This window comes from Crocodylus siamensis, chromosome 1 (genome assembly GCF_052110815.1).
Source record: "Crocodylus siamensis isolate JL-2025a chromosome 1, ASM5211081v1, whole genome shotgun sequence".
Taxonomy (NCBI): domain Eukaryota; kingdom Metazoa; phylum Chordata; order Crocodylia; family Crocodylidae; genus Crocodylus; species Crocodylus siamensis.
The window spans coordinates 35,639,125-35,663,347 of NC_143395.1; positions in this window are offsets into that span (position 1 = coordinate 35,639,125).

Consider the following 24,223-nt stretch of genomic DNA (forward strand, 5'->3'; position numbering starts at 1 on the left):
AAATCTTCTTTAAGTCTATCCTAACCATGCAACTAGTTGGTCTAATAAAAGGTATCACCCAGAAAAACCCTTGCCCCTTGTATTTTTTGAAAAGCCATAACTTGAATCAAATTATTGGTAATGACCTAAAAGATTAGTAGGTCTAATGCCCTCTTAAGTATAAAAGTTTCTAATAGCTAGATTAGATAATATTAGAATGATATTCAGCATCCAAAATCTCATTGAATTCAATAAAAGGTAGCTGCCTCAATAGCTTTGAAATTTGGCCCTAATTCGCATAAATGCATAGTGAAGTGTATATTCATCTACTGATCCTACACTCACTGAAGCCAAAGAATGGAGTGGCAAAATGTTTAATTCATGTTACAAAAGACTACCTTTTATACAAGATTTCTAGGAAGAATAAATTGTTCAGGATCTCCTTGCTGCCTGATTCAGTTTTCCATATGGGAAATGTCTCTCTTGGAAGCCAATCACACATTGTGCTCTAACTCTCCATTGCGTTCTGTCTTGTGCTTCAGAACAGAGCATCTTTAGGGCCCTACCACACCATTTGCTGTTGTCATATAGCCACTTTTTGTACAGCCTGTTTCTTGTTCTACTTTCATCTGCCAGGCTAAAGAACACAGTCTTTAGCAGCTGGCCATCTTGCATGCAATAGATAGGGAGAAAAAGCTGGAGATTTCTCCTTTTTGTCACATTCCCAACTGTCTGTTTCACATTGATCCTTTTTTTGATCATCTTGTTTCTGCTGTGATTTTACCTGCTGATACATATAATCAATTATCATTTCATTACAAAAGGCCAGATGCCTATGAGTACCATTCTTCTTGAACATCCATGTTTTCACTGCATAGAGTAAAATTGTGAACATTCTTGATACAAGAAATCAAGATACCTTTGTCTCTGCAAGCCAGCTTCAGGTCATCAGTAGTACCCTCCTCATGATCTCCTTGGAGAAAATGTCCCACGTATTAAGGCTTTCCAAACAGAAAATGCTTTCCATGCTATCCATCTTGTTGCCAGCTGCTTAAATGTCTACATCTTCTCCTTTTTTCTCCTACTTCACTTTCTCCACCTTTGTCTTGCCCACATTGATTTGCAACATGAGTCATTCATCAGTCTTGTAGAGGATGTCAACCTACGTCTGCAAGACCCTCTTCCTCTATGTCCAGCAGATAAATGTTATCTTCAGAATTTCAGTGCACCTTTACCCAAAAGCCTTTGGACAATTATGGTTTTGCCCCTCAATCTCTTGAGATAAATCATAAAGGCGTGGAAGATACTAGACTGGTGTCTCTATAATTTTCATTGTCATCTTGAACCAGTTGCTTAGCACACAATTGACCGCAGCTGCCAATTGAGCTTCTTTGTAAATATTTTTTAGCGGACTAACCACTCCTGGCTTATGATATATAACCTCAGAACAGCTCACAGACCATCATGCCATACAGAGCTAAATTCTTTTTGAAATCAACAAAACTACTGAAGACCTTCCGATCAACTTCTCACTGGCTGCATCTACACAAGATGCTGACTGCGTAGTCATTACTGTGCAGTCTTTTAGTACTTGTATAAGTAAGTACTAAATGGTTTTGCAGCAACTGGAGTTACTGCACAGTTGCAACAAGGACTGGCTTTTTCATGAAGCCGGCTGTGCCATAGCTCATGACTACTGCACAGCAGCATCACATCACGCTTCCGGCTATGTGGCACTATTGTGCAGTAGTCATGGGCTACTGTGCAGTTAGCATCTCATGTAGACATGGCCACTGTGTACTCAGTACTTACCTTTTCCTTGCCAGTGGGCTTTTTTATACTTAGATATTTCTTTCTCGGTGCTGGGAAGGACAAACTGTTCTGCTACAATTTCTCTTTCTATGTCTTCCCACACCTCCTTCCTTTACATCTTCCCCAGGAGTTCTTGACAGATCACCCAACCTTCCATTCTGCATAGGCCTTTTGACATGTAGGGTTTGGTCTTGGCTAAACAGTTGGGTAACTTTTCTAGGGAACAGTATCTTTCACAAGGAATGGCGTATTCTTTATTATCCCTAACTCTTTTGAGACTGTTTACTCTTCCCTCATTTTAAATTTCTATTTGTTGTTCTTAACGCTCTTTTACTACAGCTCTGTCTAACTGAGTAGTATAGTCTAAAGATTAAAAAAAAACTGGGGCACACATGTACTGTTTGGGCCTGTGCGAATAGGGAAGTATTCAATTCAAATTAGGATTCAGACGATTCAGAAAACAGTGATTCGATCCTTTGGATCACTGTCCCAAAATGATTCGTCTGAATCGGCTTCCAAAGATTTGGCGCTGATTCAGAGAGATTCTCAGATTTGGCCATAGACTATAATGGGGAATCACTAAAATACCTATAACTTTGTCATTTTGGGGCTGATTTGGATACAAATTGCAGGGGTGGTAGCCCCTTCTGAGGGTGTGATGTCTGTCAAGCTTCAAGTAAATAGGTGCAGGGGTTTCTGGGAAACTGCATCTCAAATTGCTGAAAGCTAAACTCCTCTTGTAAGTGTATTAAGACACATTTGGATGAAAACAGCAAGCAAGCTAGGCCCTACTGAGGCCATGAAGCCTGCCAGTTTTGAAGGAGATAGGTACAGGTGTTTCTGGGAAACTGCACCTGAGGCTGCTGACAAGCAAATCGGTGCCATGTGACATTGTGTGGGTGTTAAGACATGCCCTCACTGGAGCTGGGGCCTCTACACGACACGGTAGTGTGTCCCAATGAGATGTCCTCTTCCCTATAACCTCAGTGCAGTCCACCACTTTAAATGACAACAGGTAATAACTTAGTAAGTAGCACAGTAGCACCAGCAGCATCAAAGGCAGCCAAACTGTCACAAACTAGAGCCTTTTTTTCCTTTCCTACAGGAGCTTCTTCTCCAGCAGGTGCCAAATAACTCTCCCTGCCAGCCCGAGCCCTGGGGCTTAGATGTGCCCAGGGCCCCGCATCCTTCTTGTCAGATGACTGGGGACAGATCCTATGGGGAAGGCGGGGGTTGGTCTAAAGACATGGCACTGGCAGACAAGGTTCTTTGGATCAATCTAGTATCTTTTAGTAGACCAACTGAATAGTTAGGGAAATATATTTAGCAAATTTTGGGGTTGAAAAACCTTGCTAACTTCACCACCAGAATCCAACTTTATGTCAAAAGTGGTTTTTAAATTCCCTTTCAGGATCAGGCCTGAGAGACTGGAGACAGAATGATTTTTTTGTGAGAAATGTGCCCACACAGGTAGGATATTCTTGTCTTTGATACACTCTTGTGCACAGTTTGTGGGGATACTGGAGATATGCTGGAAGGTTTTGTGTTTTGAGCTCTAGAAAGTTGGCTTCTGGCTCATTAACTCAATATAGACATTAGATTTATGACACACTACAACCTACCAGACATCTGACTCCCCAAATACCTCTCCACTTTTACCTGCCACATCCCACTTCCCCCAACTTGTCTCTCTCACCCCCTGACACCACTATTTCCATTTTCATTGACTGGCTTTCTTGCCTGCATTGCATGCCAGCCTCTGATTTCTTTACTATTCCTTCCATCTAGGAACAGCGCACATACCAACTGCAACTGCACACACACCAACTGCAGGAGCTTCCTCAGCCTGACAAAGCGTTTTTCAACCTGAAAGCGAGTATCCCAGGCAGCTAAGCTAAGCTCACCTGGAGCCTGACAACTCCACTGCAACCAACAAGCCTCAGGCCTGTCAAAGACGTGATGGGTCTGGGCTTTCCCCAGCCAGGACTGTGTGCATGCGTGTAGTGGTTGGAGGTTATGGCACCTCCTACCCACCTTTCACCAGGGGGATCCTCAGTCCTGGCATTTCCTGGGGCTCCCATGCTGCCAACAGTCCCACCAGGCCTCCCAACCCTGGCAAAGTGAAGTTTTAGTGGTCATGCCCAGGACCTGAGGCCTCCTCCTTCCCCATAGCCCCAGCCCATTCTCACAAGTTTGTCCTGGCATGGAAGCTCAGCAGGGACATGTTCTTCCCCTGCTGGCTGGTGATACAGTAAGTGCTGCCTCCAGCTCAGAGAGCAGGACATTAACTGGTTAAAAAAAAAAAACAGAAATAGGTGCAGATGGAGTGAGAAGGGTTGCACTTACTCCATCTGCAGATGGAGCTTGGGGAACCCCAGCAGCAGGATGTTCATCTTGAGGAACACAAGCTGTTCCACCAAACCAGGATCCAAGCAGGTGTGGTGTGGTATCACAACATCCCCAGCAATGCTGAACACCCTCTCACTCAGAACACCAGTCAGTGGACAGGACAGGTGTTCCTGGGCAACCATGGCCAGATCCTGCCACATCTGGCTGTGGGTTGCCCAATAGGCCAAGGGGTCACAGTCCAGCAGTTCCATGTTCTCAGCGAGACAGGTAGCCACCGAAGCCTCAGCGCTACCTGCCCAAGGCTAAGGTCTGGTGCATCTGGACCCCAAAATTGAAGCCATGCCCTTGGCTCACATGGGCAGCAGCTGGTGTGGAGGAGACTGGCTGGTGCTGGTGATGGGAGTACGGGCATGGGAAAGTGAATCCCCCCCTTCCACATCCCCTCACCTCTGCCCTTCTGCCTCCCTGACTCTGTTGACTAGGACCTCCATCCAGTGATCAAGGGTTTTGGTGATGCCAGTACACATGCTCCCCTTCACCCTTAGGGTCACACATGCCTGCCAGCATGTGGACTGTACTGGATCGCAATGGATGCAGGCATTTCCTGATGGCCTCCTTCAGTCGCCTTACCAGTACCTGCAGCTCTGGTGACAGTGGCTTGACCCAGCCAGGAACATCAATCCCCTGGAACTTCTCCAGTTGGTTCTCAAATTCCCTCCCTATGGGGATCACCTGGATCACCTGAGGGTCTTGGTGGTCTTGAGGAAGGGCTTGAGGACCACCAAGATTTGGACGATGGTATCCCACTCAGCTCTGTTAAGGGGGCTGCTGATCCCAATCTCCCCAAGCAAGGCCACATCATGGATGGCCTTCTGTCACTCCACCAGGCTTTCTAGCATCAGATATGTGGAGTTCCACCAATTCTCCACATCCTGCATGATTTTGTACTGCAGGGTGTTCAGCTCTGCCTGTTTCTCCTGTAGCATCTTGCGCACCTGGATGCTGCAGTGGAAGTAGGCCACCACCTTCCTGCATTTTGAAATCAACTGGGTGGTAGTGATGGTGTCATCACCAGCAGCCCTGTCCCCTTCCAAGGTGTCCCTGAATATGAGATGCAGCTTGTGTGCCACACAGCGGATGTTGGCATCACGGATGGCCTTGACCATATTGGCCCCACTGTCAGTGACCATGAAACTGCGGGTGAGCTCACGCTACCCAACAAGTCAACCCTGCATCACGTGGTTCATGGCCACTATGATTTCCCTTGCCATGTGGGATTTGTCCATCACCTACGCTTGAAGGAGAGCCCACTGATGGCCTGACTGATTGCACCAGTGCCCTGTGAGGGAGAGGTAGGCATGATCTCCACCCAGGCTGCTCCAGGTGTTGGAGGTGAAGTGCAAGGATACCTGAGGCCCTACTTTGTGCAGCTGCTCCCTCAAGTACTCTCTGCATGCCTCATACAGGGAGGGCACCACCTTCCTGCTAAAGGTGGTGTGTGCAGGCACTTGGTAGGATGGGGGCCGCAAGAACCATGAGCTGCCTGAACCCTGCCCACTCAACTAAGGAGAAGGGCTGGCCATCCAGTGCTCTGGATGTCCTTGCTCGGCCTTTCAATGCACCTCACTTTGCCTGCAGCTTTCCCCCACCACTCCAGAGTGGGGGGATGGGGCCTTCAGAGCAAGGGGGGGACTTCCTTTTGGGCATGTTGCCACTGGCCAAGCTGAGCAGAAAGAAGGGCAAGGCTCTGAGATGCAGCAGCCACCATGGTGGTGAAGTGTTTCACTTCCTTGCCCCAGCTGATGTGCCTTTGGCAGTGCTGGCAGATAGCAAACCTGGGATCATATGCCACCTCAAAATGATCCCACTCTACACTACTCCCCTGCTTCTGGGTTGAGGGGAGGGATCCTGACTTATTCCCTGCCCCCCTCTCAGCAGGCACAGTCACAACAACAGGAGAAGCTGACTTAGCTGAGCCACTTGCCTCTACAACCTCCTCTAACATGCCTTCCTGAGAAGGAGACCTGGGTCTAGGGGAACTTTGAGCTGTGGGGAGCACAAACTCAGCTTCTCCCTCGGTCCCCAGAATTTCTTTAGCTAGGGCACTCAGGTCCCCTGCTTCCAGATTCACCTCATCCTCTGGCACTGGGAGGCTCATGTTGGGAGATGAAATTGGAGTGGAGAAGAGTGTCATTCTGCTGCTGGTGCCTATTTCTGGTATTAGGGGAGGTGGTGCAGGTGCAGGGACAAGTACTTCTCCCACTTGCTTGCTCCCACTGGCAGCAGAGGACTCATGGCTGCCAGGAAGAGGATGCGTCTAAGTTGTGGGGGGGGGGGACTTGCAGCTGTAGCTCTCCTCCTACCCCCTCTAGCCCCTCTCCCTCCCTTGCCAGAAGACCTGGCACCTGCCTTTCCAGCACACTTAATATTAATCTTTCCTGTGCTGGAAAATGTATCTGTGTGTGTAACTAACTAATAATATCTCTTCTTCTTCTCTGATGTAAGACTGTCTGACTTCTTCTGCGTTGTATATTCACTATTTAATAATCTGTATCTGACTTCTTCTGTGTTGTGTATTTAATAATCTGTATTTTACTTCTTCTGTGTTGTGTGTTTAATAATCTGTATCTGACTTCTTCTATGATGTATGTGTATGAGTGTGTGTAATGTATGTGCTTTCCTGCACAGTGATGGATCACACTGCCAGGGAAAACACACCTTTCTTTTAAAAAGGGGCAGGGCATGGAAACAAGAACAAATGTAAGTTGAAAGAAATGGATTGGATAGGGATAAGTAAAGGGTTTCTAGTTAGTAAGCTGTATCCAATCCTTTCCAAGAACAGAAAGTAACAGGAGACTGACTAGGTAGGAAGCCAAGCCAGTCCAGTACCTTTCAGACACTGTCGCTCAGACAGAAACAGTTCACAAAAGGCACAGAAGCCTGCAGACAGAGGCTTATAGGCTGTTTCTATGTTCCTCCCCCAGAGCACTGTGATTGGAAGGGGGCTCAGAGAAAGATCACCATCACTGGCCAACTAGAGATGTCAGTCTTCCCTCACCCTGCCCCCCCTTCCTCTTCTTAGTTTCTGTTCCCCTGAAAGACTGCCTTCTGAATCTCTGAATCTTTTCTGAATTGATTCAGAAGCTCTGAATCAATTTGGAGATTTCTTTTTCTCCCGATTCAATTCAGATTCAGTGATTCAGCCTCTGAATTGGGCCAAATCCTCTCCAAATCAAACTGTGGACTGAAGCTTCGAACACCCCTAGTAATGTTCATAAAAATAGTAGCAATGTCTTCTTTATATCCCCATGTCATTGATGGGATTTAGATGTACAGCACCTCAATAGTACTTGGGTGCCTAACTCCCAGCAGAATCTCATTAGGCATCTCATTACCTTTGAGAAGCTGGGCTAAAGTGTCTCCATCCCTTAGGCAGTTTTGAGACTATAAGCCTTAAGACTCTTTGTTATTAAAAACTCTCAACACTGTGAAGAACTGAGCCCTTTTTCCTTCCTAGTGAGATGGAAGAGAAAGATCTTTTTTTCTAAGATGACTTTTTTTCTAAGTTTGTACTGCTTTTTAAATCTGAATTTAACTTTCACTAAAATGACAATGTGTTTTAAACAAATCTTTCACACTTATGTTAGTAGGAACAAATTTTTGAGTGCAAGGAGGTTATAAATGGAGAATCTTAAACCCAGATAGGACTGGCCATAGGGGATGAGATATAAAACAGATGGGCTGTACTGAAGAGGGAGCATAAGCATAGTTTGGAAAATGCAGGAGCTGGTAGTACCATTGTATTCTGAGCTGTTTAGCTTTAGATGGAATACTGTGTCAAATTTTGGGCACCACATTTAAGAAGAAACTGGAGAGGATGTAGAGGGCAACGATGAAGATGGTACAAGGGTAGGCATGCAAAGCTATATGAGGAAAAGTTGAAGGAACTAGGTATACATAGTTCAGAGAGAAGGAGACTGAAAGAGGAATGATAGCAGCTTTCAAATATTTGAAAGGCTGCCGTAAAGAAGATGGAGAGAAACGGTTCTTCCTGTCACAGAGGACAGAATAAAAGTTAATAGGTTTAAACTACACCAAAGTAGTTTTGGATTAAATCTCAGGAAAAACTTCCTAACAGTAAGAGCAATGGAACATCTATTTTCATTTTTTCTGAACGTCTCCCTCAGTCACACTTTCATCCCAGATCTTAATTGTGTGCTGTATATGTAATAGTGGTTGTCAACTAAAAAGGGTTATCAGTTTTTAAAAGTATAGTCAATCATGAAGAAAGCAAAAATGCAAGGTGCCAGGTCCTCAAATTTATTGGGGCATGTGAGAAAGATAAATCCAGCATTTGGAGATCTCTTAAGAACCTGAGGTCCTTCTGTGATAATGTCACTTGAATTGCTATATCAGTTTTGTTTGACCATCTCCTGCCACACAGTCTTATTGGTATCTACAAACTGAAGAACTTGTACATGGCTTTCAGAGTTCTGAAACTGTCTAAATGCTTCTAAAAAGATGCCATGAAGGATGTTACAGAGAGGTTCTTGGGGAATAGATTTGAAAATGGTGAGTGAAGCTCAAAGGGAAACTTGGAACTCACCTGAAAAATTGGTTAGGGAAACACCAGGGTGTGGAAATCATCAAGTGTGTTGTAATCTTCCATAAATTCCAAAACATAAAACCAGGTAGGAGGAAGATTACTAAATCAGAAGTTAACCCAGGCTTGATGAGCCTTTATAGCCTTGTTTTCTGAGAGTTCAGAGGAAAAAAAAAATCTTTTCTCTGTCTTTGATTCAAACATTTTCATACCCTGGTGAAGTTTTGCTTTGAAGTGCATTTCAAACAAGCCTCAGTGAAACTCCCCAAGTCTGGTGATTACCATGTGGTTTTGCATCCAAATGATGGGAATCAGCAAATCTCAGGAGGGTTCTAAAGCAAAAAATAAAGTCATACATGACTGCCTGGAGTTGGATCACAACTGATTTGAAAAAAATGTGTAAAGCTTCTGAATATCTCATAAACATTGAGTTTGCCGTGTGTCATTGTCATCCCTGCCCCAAAGTGGGTAAGCTTTGCTTGATTTCAATTTCTTCTGAAAGCCTTCTGCATCATTTCTAGAACAATATTACTGATTTAACTTTCAAAACTGCTGAATCTTCTGCACTTGAATTGACTGGGGATGAATATATTTTTCCTCCCAAAATCACTAATCCATTTCTGGGCAAACAGTGAGAGATGTCCATATGAAATGAGTTCAGAATAGACCTAGAGAATGGGCTTTTTAGGTAAAGCTAATATTTAGGTTTTCAGCTAAAACTTGGTAAAAATAAGAAAAGTTTAAATAATCTTTTTTTTTTAAATTTTGCAAGAAAACATTTTGAAGTCAGTTCAGAGGCCATAATGTACTCAATATTTCATTCCACAAGGTGCAAATAGGTAATTTTAATCAGTTTAAGTCCAGTTTTTCACTTAAAACCTGAGTTTGTTGAAGATTATTTGTTGTCATAGAATTTCACGAGTAGTATTCAATAATTCTCATGGATTAAAACAGATTTTTCTGCAGCAAGTTGTTCTGCTTTCACACAAAACAGAGTTTCCATTGGATGCAAGATAAAATAAACTGTAGCTGAATGAAAAAGGACTGGTATTTCTACATCAGAGGTGCTTGCTGCTAATGATTACATTCCTCCTCTTTGTTGCCTGCCCACCTAGAATAGTGTTTTGTCCTTTTACTGCTCATAATACATTCAAGTTTTGCATGTATGCCCTCTCCATGAAGTTACCAGAGCATGTTTTCCCCAGCCTGGAGTGCTTGTTATTCTCGCCCTCTTCAGAGTTGTCTTCTTGGCTCAAAGAGCTGCTGAGTCAGTTTCTCATGCCCAGAGTGACCTCCTCCCCTTTGCTATACTTAGGAGATTTCATACCTGTCAATCATAGCAGGGGACAGAAGCTGGGAGTGCACTTGGAGCTACCAAGATTTCAGCTAGCACTTGTCGCTCCCTAGCACTTGTCTCTTCTTTGGGTATGTCTATGCTCTATGCTGGTTTGATACATGTGGACGAATTACGTTTGGCAAAATCTGATGAAATTCAACCCAGCGTGCTGAAGGAACTGGCTGAAGAAATCTCAGAGCCACTGGCAACAGCATTTACAAAGCCATGGATGACAGAGAACCCACAGAATTACTGACTGGTTAGCTTTACTTCAATACTCGGGAACTTATGAAAGCAAATTACATAACACAATTTGTGAGCACCTGGAAAAGTATGGGGCCATCGCTAGCAGCCAACCTGGTTTTATTAAGAATAATCCTGCCTTGAGCAGGGGGCTGAACTAGATGACCTTATGAGGTCCCTACCAGCCCTACTTGCCTATGATCTGATTATCTTAAATCATGTCAAAACAACTTGGTTTTTCTTTATTGAAAGTTTCATTAGTTTGATGGATGAAAGGAATATGCTGGATATGATATACAGACCTTGGTAAGCCATTTGATGCAATCCCACAAGACCTTTATAAATAACCTGGAAAAATTTGAGGTATATAGAATTACTGTTATGTGGATTCATAATTGGTTGGATAATGGTAAGCAGAATAACTATAAATGGATCCATGTCAGGACTGCACAAGGTTTCTAGTGGGATTCCACAGGGGTCTGTGTTGGTTTCTGGTGCTGTTTAACAGTTTTAATATTAATTGGGACACAGGAATAGAGAACTTGCTTCTCTATTAGAGAACTTGCAGAGGACACATAACACTTTGGGGTAGGAGTGTAAAGTGGGCTTTTCTGTGCTCTGTGTGACAATGGTGCACAAATCACTATCTGCAACTGTGCTCCTGGCAGTGGCGACTGAATCAGTAACACAACTCTTGGTATTTTTGTACACCCGTTCTCCAAAGTCAGTACCCAGGGCTGGTGCCCCAACTTTGTTACACAATTGCTTTGGGTTAAAATTCAAAAGGAATTTGCCTATTTGAAGAATTGGGCACTAAATCGCAAAATACAATTCAGAAAAAAACAAACATAAGTTATATCTAGGAAAGTAAAACAAAGAGATAAATACAGAATGGGAAACAACTGGATGGGCAGTATGGCTTCCACAAAAGGGGTCTTGGTGGATCACAGACTCAACATGAGTCAGCACTGTGTCAGTTGCCAAAATGGCTGTCATTAAAGGCATAGAAGGTGGAAGACCTAGGGAGGGCTAGTGCTGTTTTACTTAGTGCTGATTAAGCCTCAGCTAGTGTACTGTGTTCAGTTTTGGGCTCTGTAGTCTAAAAAAGGATGTGAAGAAACTGGAATGTTCAGAAGTGAGCAACAAAGATAACAGTCAAGAGCAATCAATCTTTACTGAAAAGAAAGTTGAAGGACCTAGGTGTGTTTAATTTATAGAAGAGGATATTAAGGGGGGCATGATAGCAGTTGTCAAATAGTCAAAAAGCTGCTGTAAGAAGAAAGAGAACAGCTGTTTGAACTAGGTACAGAGGAGCCATGAGGTAACATGTTTGAACTGCAGCAAAACTGATTTAGTTTAAATTAAGGGCAGAGACTATGAAAGAAACTTCCTAACTATAAATGCAAGAAGGTCAATAAAGAAAGTTATCCAGGGAAACAATGGACTCCCTGTCATTGGAGGTTTTCAAGAAAAATCTGGATAAGCATTTGTCTGGAATAGATTAGAGTATATCTTTTATTTGTGCAGGGGCTTGGACTAGCTGACCCTTTCAGTCTCTTCCAATTCTATGATTCTGTGTAGCATGGAGATGCCTGAGGTAGCACTTAAAAAGCTTTTCTGGTACCTGCAGCAGTCCCCATGCTGCAGCACAGGGTTCAGCACAGGCTAACATGACTGACAGGTGTTGAGATGATAGGTTAGAAGGAAGAGTATACAAACTTTGAATCCACAGCAGTGCTCCCAATGGTTGTCATGGGAGAGTATGTGCAGGTAGAAGGCAATGTGTTTTAAATGGTCTAAAACGCAGAATAGTCACATGGAAAACACAAATAAGCCCACACAGTATTAAGGAGCAATTTCATTTTACACAGTTTTTAAATGCTTGTGGCCTCTTCAGTTATAACTTATTATTTACTGAGCATCAGCAGTGTGCCTGAAGGCTGAACACACAGAGATAAAATGATATTGCCTGCTGTCAGAGAGATTGCATTCTGACTCTGACAGAGCCCATTTACCTGACATGTGCTGAGGGAGCATACACTGAAGTCAGTTGGAATTATGAATGTGGCAATGAAGTCTCCACAATGATGATGTTAACTGCTTTTTAAAAATATTTATTCTATTTGTTAAATTAGGGGTAAAAGGTTTTCTGCAGCAGAATGGGTCAAAGGGGCTGTGTTAGTGTCAAGCATGATACTTTACAAAAAGGCACCTAGCACTGGATGTATTGGTTCCTTTCTACACTATCAGACAAAATAAATGTCAGTTAATAATTGGCTTTTTATTAAAACTGTAATAAAAAATAAAATTCTTATCTGAAGTGCAAATTTGTATTTGCTGGATGGACAGACTATGCTGAGTATGGGACTCCTATGGCTAAGCTAAAAGCCATCAAAATTCTAAGGCCTGACCCTGCAAACTTTGGCCATATGGCTTGTCCTTGCTTGGACAAGTAGTGCTATGAATTTACCTGAATGATTAAAGCTTGCAAAATCAAACCTTAGATTTTACCCTGCCTGAAACATACAAGTTGGTATGCATTTCTTGCAATCAGCCAGAGGCTTTGCATGTAAAAGATTTGTCACTGAAAGATAAACTTATGGTGTGGTTCTTGCTACTTTTGTGCGGAATGTTAATAGCCCAGTTTAAACAGTACAGAGTGTGTCAAAACATTGGAGCACTGTTTGCCTTTAAGAAGCATATTGTAAAAAAATTACCTATGTATTTTAATACCCTTATTTTAATGTCCATTCATTTTCACTGCTTCTTTACATTTGCCAAGTACAACTTAGGATCTAGATAGGATAAATGCCTATTTTTACATCTGGATGCATGAACTTTCCTATAGATGTGTATCTGAATGCAGAACTGTAGCAAGAGGTTTTGTTTCCCATTCTAAAGCCTAATTTCTACATTCATTTATACTACACTTGATCGTAGGCACTGGGGCTGAGAACTTTCGAAAATAGCACACTGGGAGTAGTCTCAGCACTGAGAGCAAAGGTAAAGGGGCTTGGAAAATGAATTCCTCTTTTAACCTTGTAGGTTGTTCCTTTAGGCAGGAATAGAATAATTCTGACAGGGCAATGTAATGGCCCATGGTGTTACTACTAGAGTCATATCTAATCTATAAATAAGTAGATGACTTCCTTTTCCAAGGCTAGCAAACTAACTCTCTTCATAATGGAAAGTCCAAAATTTAAACAAATGTTTTCATTTCCAAAGGGGCTAGATGGTGATGGGAATTAATGCACTTTTTTATATATATATATATCTGAAGACTCTGTCTTCTTATCCTGCCACAGTCAAAAATGGAAATAAATTGGGAGCTGCTAGTTCAGTCCCCAGTAAAAAAAAAAGATTCAACATTGCTGAAGTGCATTGCATTTGTCTGTGATTTGTAATCTCTGCTCCAGCTGTGAGTAAGAATACTAGGGGACCAGCATGTCAGTGGTTGGAGGAAGGGGTACCAAATTAGGACATAGGATTTAGCCTGAAATGTCTAACCATGTTCTATTTCACTTTTTGTGCCAAATACATGCACACAGCCCCATAAGTGTAGTTTTTGGCACTTACACCCAAGTTTAGATCCTATTTCACCCTGTGGTGGGCTAGAATCTCTCTGCATCTAGATTTGACAGAAAGGGGATAGGGAGAGAAGGAAGAATCTCCTGTATTTTAGCTCAATGGGCTAATGCGGGGTGTCAAAAATATGGTCCATGGCCAGGTCTGGCCAGTGGAGCTGTATCATCAGTGTTGCTCATGGGTCCTGAAGTGAACCACAGGAAGCATGTGGAGTGTGCTAGATGGCCCCAGTAGGTTCCTGCAAAGCAGAGGGATAACTGCATGCAGCTCTGGGACTGTGCAGCACAGCTCCTCAGTGGTCAGAGCAGGACCAGAATGCACAGCAGTGTGTAGATCTGGTCTAGCCTATGGACTGGCTCCACACGACTCTTCTGGCCCACAGAGCCAAATGAGTTTCACACCCCTGGCCTAATGGATGGGGCATTTGTGCAGACAGTAAGAGACCCAAGTTCTAGGACCCTTCCCCTGTTCACCAAAACAGTTTGACCCTGCATCTCTTGCTTTCCAACCAAGTGCTCTATCCAGGAGATCACAGGCTAGGCATTTTCCAGACCTTTCTCAAGCCCCTTGAAGCTGACCCACTGCACCATGAATTTAATAGTCATTGAATTAAATGGATAAACCCCTGTGAGGAAGTTTCTGTCCCACTGAGAGCAAAGGTTGATGCTCAAATGCAGAGTCCTTTCCCATCCAAGTCAATTTCTATTTCATTGATCTACATGCCTCTAGCTTATTTAGTTTCTCCTGGCTCCACATATCTCCTTCTCTTTGCTGCCCAGCAGACTAGCTGCAAGAACAGGGCTTGAGAATGGTCTGCATTTAGCTGAGCAAGAACATCACCGTGTACCTTCCCACCTAGAGTACAGTTCTACTGAGCATACTCTGTTGGCATGCTTGCACACCTAATGCTGAATTGTAAACTGCAGAAATGCCAAAAAATGCAGTTATGTGCCTGCATATATGCCATTTATGCACGTAAAATGAAATAGGAATTAACTCTTGTGTTAAATCATGGCGGAGTCAGAAACTTAATTTATATGTGGACTTGGCTATGTCACCTAGCCCCTTTTCACCTTGCATCTCCTGTGTATAGAGTAAGAAAAATACTGTAAAGTACTCTGAGAAACAACAGATTAAAAGTGTTACATTCAAAGCATTGTTCACGTGATGTCTCTGATTCAGCTGTTGTCAGCCACTCTCTTCCATCTCTTATGGTCACAGCTGAGCCGTAAAATGTCCACCTCCATGGTTTGTTTGTTGGGGGGGGGGTTGCCCAATAGTACGTGTGTTGAATTGAGTCATTTGGTGACTGACAGGGAATGAGTTCCCAGCAAGTTATTATTTTACTTACTGTATTTACTCTAAGACAAGATTTTCCCCCTAAGCGGAAGGGGAGAAAAAGCGCCTTTTCTTAGATTTGCATACAAAGCAGAGGGGGTTGTGTGTGTGTGTCTGTGTGTGTCTGTGGCTGCTGAGGCTCAGACTCTAGCCCTGATCCAGCAATTCTGCAACTTCTGCCTGGTCCCTGCCCTCTTTCCCCCACCTGTCAGGTGCAGCGCAGCTCTGGTTCAGGCTGGGTTCCTTCCCAAGCACAGAGCACATGGAAACTCTGTCCCTTCCTGGTCAATCAGCAGCACTGATACTGGTACATGGCACCTGCCTAGCCAATCAGCAGTGCCAACACTGTTGCATGGCAGGCAGGGCATGTACTTCCATGCGCTATGCTTGAGGAGGGAACACAGCCCAAGCAATGTCTGACAGTAAGAGGGTGGGGGAGGGAAAGAGGCAGAGATTGTGGGGAGTGGAAAAGGAGGGGCAGAGGATGTGGGGATCTGGGGGTGGGGCATGCTGATAGGAGAACGGCAGGAAGTCTGTAGGGGGAAGAGGGAAAGGAGGCCACCTAACTTCCCCTCCAGCCACTTGACACCCCTAGCCACTATTTCCCCTGCTATAGCAGAGGGAAGGTGATGGCTTGATAACAACTCCCTACTTATTAGATTCTATGCCTGGAAAATTATAACAAATTTATACATTTTCCATATATAGAATTTAATTATTGAGGGTTATCATAAATGCAGGATCAACTTAGATTAAAGTAAATGTGATAATATTTACAATATCTGTGCTCTTTCAAAGTTCTTTTTTAGGGGTGCACCGATAGAGATTTTTGGGGCCGATACTGATAGCTGATTTTTAAGGAGGCATATCAGTTGATACTGGTCCAATTTCTGATATGCAACTCTTCAGCTTGAAGAGCTGTGGCCAGCCTGGTGTGGTGGAAGGAGAGGGAAGAGGTATTGGGAGGGGCGGGGCAGATCAAGGCCCCTGCGATGAGGGAGGGAATGGGGCTGGGCTGGGGCTCAGGCAAGGGCAGGTGCTGACCAGCCAGGGCAGGGAGTGGTGAAGGACAGAGCTGCAAATGGCTCATTCGGTGGCAGGGTGGGGCATGTGCCCCCCAGATCTGCGTGGCATGCAGTGGGCTGCACCTGTGGGCTGGGGCGGAGGCGGGTACAGGATAGAGGTGCGGGTCATCGGGGGGGTCATGGGAAGGTGGGGGGCAGCTCTTACTGCAGCGTATGGCTCATCCAGTGCTCGTCTGGTGGCTCCCGTCACTGGTCCTGCCACTTGTCCAGGAGAATATCAGGGTGCATGTGCCCCTGGATCTGCCCAGCCAGGAAGAGCCCAACACCAGACCACCCCGCCCCACACACATCTGGGGGCACATCCTCCACCCCCTCATGCACACCTGGATAAGTGATGGGAGCAGTGGCAGGACCCACAAGACAAGCGCTGGACAAGCTGCGTAAAGTGGCAGGAGCCAAGCCCCGTCCCTTCCTGTTCACCCCAATGAGCCATTACTCCATCCTGTGCCCACCCCAGTCCCGGCTGGGAAACCCCTGCCCCAGCCCCAACCACAGCTCCAAGCTCACACCTTCTCTCACTGCAGGGGCCTTGATCTGCACCCCCATTCCCCTCCCCTCTTCCTCCTCCACCACACCAGCTGGGCGCAGCTCTCCTTGCTGCTATCTCTGCTCCTCATGGTGTACATGTTGCGCTGTGGCTGCATGCACTCACAGACATTTAGTGGACAAATTATCAGCCGCATTGGGCCAATTTCTGATACAGAAAATTTTCTTTATATCAGTGCTGATCAGATATCGGACTGATGTATTGGTGCACTTCTATTCTTTTTTTTAAATACTTTCATAAAATCATAAAAGATTAGGGTTGGAAGGGACCTCAGGAGGTCATCTAGTCCAACTCCCTGCTCAAAGAAGGACCAGCCCAACTATATCATTTCAACCAGGGTTTTGTTGAGCCTGGCCTTAAAAACCTCCAAGGATGGAGGTTCCACCACCTCTGGAGGTAACCTGTTCCAGTGCTTCACTACCTTCCTAGTGAGAAAAATACCTAATATCCAACCTAAACCTCCCTTGCTACAACTTGAGACCATTGCTCCTTGTTCTGTCATCTATCACCACTTGGAACAGTCTAAATCCATCCTCTCTGGAGCTACCCTTCACAGCTAAAGGTTCCTATCAAATTCCTCCCTCGGTCTTTTCTTCTGCAGACTCAATACACCCAGTTCCCTCAGCCTCTCCTCAGAAGTCATGTGCTCCAGCCTGCTAAGCATTTTTCTTGACCTCTGGTGGACTGTCTTCAATTTGTCCACATCTTTTCTGTAGTCAGGTGCCTAAAACTGGACACAGTACTCCAGATGTGACCTTACCAGTGCAGAATAGAGAAGAATAATTACTTCCCTTGATCTGCTGGCAACAATTCTATTAATGCAGCCCAGTATGCTACTAGCCTTATTGGCAATAAGAGCACACTTGATTCCTATCCATCTTGTTGTCCACTGTAACCCACCGGTCTTTTTCTGTAGAACTGCTGCTTAGCTAGTCAGTCCCAAGCATGAAACAGTACATAGGATTCTTCTGTCCTAAGTGCGGGGCTTTTCACTTGTCCTTTCACATAATGCAGGGGCCTTGATCTGCACCCCTCTCCCCCCCATACCTTGCTGAACCTCATGAGATTTCTTTTGGCCCAATCCTCCAATTTGTCTAGGTCATTCTGAATTCTAGCCCTACCCTCTGGTGTATCTCCTACACCCCTCCAGCTTGGTGTCATCCAGAAACCTGCTGAGGGTGCAATCGATCACATCTTCCAGATTGTTAATGAAGATATTGAATAAAACTGGGCCCCAGACTGATTTTTGTCATTTGTGGTTTTGATTGTCCAGCTGATTTTTCAACAAAATTCAAATACTCTCTTTTTTCCCTCTTTCAGTGCCTTTTCTTTTTTTTAATGTCCAGCTTTTGCATCCAGTAAAAGAACCAGCCATCTGCAACATTTCAATAAATTTATCTTCCTTCAGCTCATTACAGTGATTTATCATAGCATGACCGTATCGTTTCATATCTATGTCATATATTGCATTTTTTGTGAGGGTACTATATATTCTTGTAGAATTTGTAAAGTCGGCACAGCACTTTCTACAGTACTCCTGAATACCATCCAATTAGAACCCTATCTTATGAGCTCTCTCTGACATCAGTGAGACCATAATGACATTCCACATATTGTAGGATAAGATTTCCATGAACAGTCACTATATGGTGAGATGCAATTTAACAGATGCAAAAGAGAACTGCTCAATTTATGAGACGCAAAAAGACATACTCAGGTCTATACAAAACTCTGGTTCTACCCCTGAAGTGACTTATCGCATGTTTGCACCCTTACATTTCACAGACACTTTTTGTCTAGGATTCAGAAGTCATAGTATTACCACATTCCCACACTAAACAAAGGTAATTCTTATAGGAGACTTGCCATCTCATGCAAACTCCAGCTGTCTTAAGCAGCATCATTCCAAAAGCAACCCTTGGGCCCCTTTTTATTTTCATAATTATATGTATATTATCAAAAAGGAACCAGAACGTGGGAAAGGAAAAAATGGTTAAAATAAGTATCAAAAACTGTGGGAACCTGGGCAAAAGAGAATAGCAACTAAAACTCTCCTTTGGAACAATGTGCAAGTCTACAAAAGGTCTGATCATAGATGTATTAATTTTATTTGTATGGGCATCCATTGCCTGCACACCTGTGTGCCTTACGCTAAAACAAACAGCAGCTACAAAAACAGGTCTCTTTTGAAGATTACCCACACACTGCTGGTGAAACAGTCCAGTAACTAACTGAAAGCCAAACACTTCATCTCACGCTACACCTGACAATATGCCAGGTCTGGCAACTTGCCAGGAGGAGGAGTTTCACAGGTATAGTCCCAGCACTACAAGCACTTCAACTTTCCTTCTGGAACAGTCTGTCAGAAAATGCCTACGTTCCATAAAGGTGCTAACATCATGAACACAGAATAATGGGTTCATGCTGCTGCAGAGCATTTAGGGAGGGACAAGCTGTCAGCTTATTCAGATCCTTGCCAGTGAGGGGGCAATAATACTTTTAAGAGCCCTGAACTATAGAAGGAAACAGAACAGAGTCAAGGAAACAAATCACACCTGGGATCTGATTGCCCACAATTGGCATTTGAATAACTCAACATTTTTTCCATGGACTTCCTTGGGCTCTAATTCACATACATAACACCATGCACCATTTAAAAATGGGCAACTGGATTAAATATGAGCTAAAAATTTAGGGGTACATTTCAAAGCTAAGTACATTACAAATTATCCAGCCTTCCAGTCCACAAACTTGTAAGTCAAAAGTTGATAGCCCAGTGCTCCTGCTAGGACTTAAACCTGGAGGTCCCTGGCTAGAGAAGCTTGCCCCTCTATTCAGAGTCAGATCAATCACTATTTTGGGGGTCAAGAAGGAATTTTACCCCATGATCAGGTTGGTATGGATTGTGATGGCGTATGCCTTCCTCTATAGCCAAGGCATGACTCTCTTTCTTGGGTCGCTCAAACATGTTTTAAAAACCTTTGCAGCAGCAGGACATTGGCTGCTGTGGTTCCCCTCCTTTACCTGTGGCAGGTTAGAGTGTTATCTCTTGCAGTTGTGTCAGGGTTGACTAGTTACTTGTATGGATAATAGTTTTGCTAAGAGGTTAGATCAGGGGCAGGCAATTATTTCAGTTGGAGGGCTGCTTAACAAGTTTTGGTGAGCTATTGAGGGCTGCAAGGCTAGCCCTGTTCCTTGGCAGGTGTCCCTGCTACCCCATGGTCACCATCTTGGGACTGGAAGTCCCTCCCCTTGCCCCAGAAGTACTCTTTTTGGGAGGGAGGGTGCTGCCATCTTGAAACTGGGTCAAAATAAATCCTATACTAAAAAAATCAAGTACCTACTATAACTTATTTTAATTTTATTTTTAAAATATTTTTGTCCTGATTTATGTGTGTTTGGATAGTGTATCTAGAGGCAATTGCATAATAGCTCAAAATACCGTCTTACACTTGTATATGGTATGGGGGGGTAAGGGTGTGCATGTGGTGGGGGGTGGCTGGGGAGTGTGTGTGTGTGTGGTGGGATGTGGGGGATGCATGTGTTGTGTGGTTATGGTGGGTGGGGTGGGGGATGGGTATGGAGGGATGTGGTTGTGGGGAATGTGATTGGGGTTGGGGCAGTGGGAGGATGTGGATGTGTTTGGGGTTATGGTGGAGGGTGGGGGTGTGTGCATGAAGGAGGTGGCCCTTGGAGTCTCTGGAGTGTGGCAGTCCCTGGACCTGCATGTGGTGGCAGTGAGTGGGTCAGCTCCACCTGACCCCATAGCACGCAGTTCTCTGTGCTCCTACCCCAGTCCCTGGTAGCAGATGGCAGCAGAGTGCAGGGCTGGTCAATAGCACTCCTGCCCAAGTCCCTGGCCACATGTGGTGGCAGGGAGTGAAGCCAGACCCACCCAGCCCCATATCATGCAGTTCCTGTGCTCCTTTCCAAGTCTCTGGCCGCAAGTGGCAGCAGGGTGTGGGACCAGCCCAGCCCAGTCCCATAGTGCTCCCACCCAAGTTCCCAGCTATATGTGGTGGCAATGTGCGGGCTAGCCCCAACAAGTGCCATAGTGAGCAGCTCCTGCACTCTTGCCTGAGTCCCCAGCTGCACCTGGTGGTAGTATGTGTTGGCAGCCTGACCCAGGCCCATAGCACATGGCTTCCTGTGCTCCCACCCCTTTCCCCAGTGGGAGTCCCTGGCCATGGGCCCAGTGGGGCCCATAGCTGAAATTCCCATTCTCACAGGCAGGGAGGCTCAGGGGTCACTAGCAAAAGTCTCTGACAGGCAGAGGCTTCTTGTTTCTAGCACCCCATAGCTCTGGGCTGGGTGTGGGTCAGGCCAGGGCAGTATGAGGGGAGGGGGTTAGCAACCAGAGGCACACCTCTGAAGGCCTGCAGAAGGGAAGTCCAGGGCCAGGGCTTACAGAGGGTTTATGGAGGGGCCCCATGGGCCAGATGGAATTGCCTGGCAGGCCAGATCCAGCCTGCAGGCTGTATTTCGCCTGCTCTTGGGTTAGACAATAGATTAGCATAGGATGGTTTGGATAGAGATTGTCAGGGTCTCTGGTCAGATGTGCCCAGCTAGACTAAGCACCTGAATTACTGCATTTGCCCCAGATCCATGCCTAATGTGATTGTCCCAGTTTTCTGCAGCCAGATTGGTTGCTGAAGGTGCCACTCACTTCTTATAAGCATACATTTAGCCTCAGGGTGCAGGTATGCCTTCCCACAGCCTTATTCTGTCCCGCCAAGTGTCGTGCTCACTGCTCTTTGTTCTGGCTTTTTCTGACCCTGACCTTAGATTTCCCCCCGGAACTCAGTACTGGCTCTCTGACCCCTGATTTTGGATCTTGGCTCACTTACTGGGCTACGCCTCTTGGCTCTTCCCTTTCAGCCCTCCTGGAACTTCATCTCAATGCTTTCCACCCTTATGGCCCAGAGCCTGACCTGATGCTTAGAGAATCTGTGTTTCTGCCTTGCTGACTCCCAGGTCGCTCCTAGTGGCCTGCTACAGGCCCGGCTGCCTATGTCTTGACTGAATCCTTATGGGGTGATCTTGTCTTAGGCAATGGGTTGGACTAAATGACCTCTGCAGGTCCCTTGCAGTCCTATTTCTGTGTGATTCTGTAAGCAGAAATGGTCACATGTGCAGGCAAATCATGGCTGTCGAGAGACCATAAAATGTTACTGTGAATTGCAATGGATTCATCATTGCCTCAGGAGCTTTGTCTTACTTGTAAAAAAAATCAACTTACCTCTACAACAAGAGCAGAAGGCACAAATGCAGCTCTACCGCATCTTTGTAAGTATCTTTTCCATTTTACCTATAAGAGAGCAGCACAATAGAAAAATTGATGGATCCTGCTCTGCAGTGTGGAGAGCAGACATAGATCTGAGTCTCTTTCACATATGATACTGCAGATCAAAACATCTATTGTCTCACGCATGGAATGGAAGGGATCAAAAGATGATACTTTGGGGTACTTAGTATAAAAAATCCTCTAAGGACAGGGCCATATTAATCAATAAAAAATGAATCCTGGACATATAGTATAATGCATAGGTAGTGCAAAATACTAAGAAAAAGAAGAATATGAAGAATATTCTTGTTTAATTCAGGGTTGCAAGGCCAAGGGGAGAAGTTAAATTGATCCTAATTGGAATCTTCATGTAGGAAATGTACTGCTGTATTAGGTCTCTTGGAAGAAGTCAATGCACCGGAGTGGGATGGAGTAAAAATAGAGAGGTGAGACACTATGGCTGCATCCACACATGCAGGGGCATGCAATAGTAGCAGTACAAATAGGAGTAGCACAAATTTGTGCTTGTAATTTGTGCCTCAGTGCATGTACCTGAACATATGCTTTATCAGAAGACAAATTGTGCCACTTTGGGGAAAATTGCCCTTGCCCAGCTCCTCTTAGCTTTTTAGCCATGGGGACCTGAAGTATAAACTGGTGGCCTGGTGAGCAGGTAAGGGCTACATGTCCTCAGGAGCTTCTCAGGCCTGGGCAGTTGGTGTCTAGGGACACTAGCTCCCTGTGCCAGCTGGATTACCACAGCAGCCCTAACCTAGACTGGCCCTTGCACCCTGTATCCACTGTAGCAGTCTGGCAGCATGGACTTCCACCTTGCTGAAACTCACTGCCATCTCTCAGATGCTGCAGCTCCATGGCTGCATCCAGCCATGCATGTATCACGGCACATCCAATGACAGTGGCATCAGAAGCAGCCATCTAGGAACACAGTTGCAGGCAAGGACCACCCTCTCTGATGGTGGCACATGTGATGCAAAAATGCTGCGGTTCGTTTCTCGGGAGGCGAAGAACTCTCAGACACACTATTAGCAACACAAAAGGTATATTTGCAAATAGGGTCAGAGTGAAGACAAAAGACCACACTCTGCCCTCAGGGAAAACTCTCAGCTGGGTTTTATCCTCTCTCTCCTGAGCACGTGTGCAGAAGCAGGAACTCTTACAACTCATTTCCGGTTCATACAAACATATATGAAATGACGTCACGTCATCCATCGCATGTGCATTATAATTAACTACTTAAGTATGCGGGGCGGATAAGCTTATATGCATTAGCTAATTACGCATGCTTAGAAAAGCTCTCTAGGTTACCAAAAGTTCAAACCCCCCTCTTTCTCAAGGACACAGTCAATTAAATCATAGCCTTTGTAGTTTACAAGAGTAGAGGCAGAAGAGTTTGAAGGTATGTGTGATTTAGTGTTACAAAGAGATAGTAAATTAGCGAGATGTCCTTGGTGGTGTTTCTGCTTATCAGGTACGAGATACAAACTGTGCAGCTTTAACAACACTCTATTCATTATGCATTTCTAATAATATTTCTATTTTAATAATATTTCTAACACATGGGAGCCAAGGTGTGTGAGCCATCACCACCCATCTGCAGCCCCCTCCCCCGCAAGTAGGACACTGGCCTTCTCACCATCTGCAGGCTGCCCAGAAGCCTCCATCCTTGCCCACTGCCAGGACCACAACAACAGAAACAGTGTGGGCGTTGTGAAAATAAAAGCAACTTTATTCCCCTGTCCCATTCCCCAAAACTTCCCCACTCAAAACCAGAAATAAACTGAAACAATTTACACAAGAACCAGGGAAAAGAAAGAGGGTCTTTAGGAGTGGAGGAAACACCAGGGAAGGGGGCAACAAGGAGGAGGGAATCAGGGGTTGGCAGCCCCTCAGGCCTGAGCCTGTCTTTGGCCCTGTGAGCCACCACCCCATGTGCAGGGGTGATGCCAATGTGGCTAAGACCCTGGTTGCTCTGGGGAGGAGGGTGGGTGCTCCTCCTCAGGGGCTGACACTGAAGCTAGGCCTGGGAGGAGAAAGGGGAAAG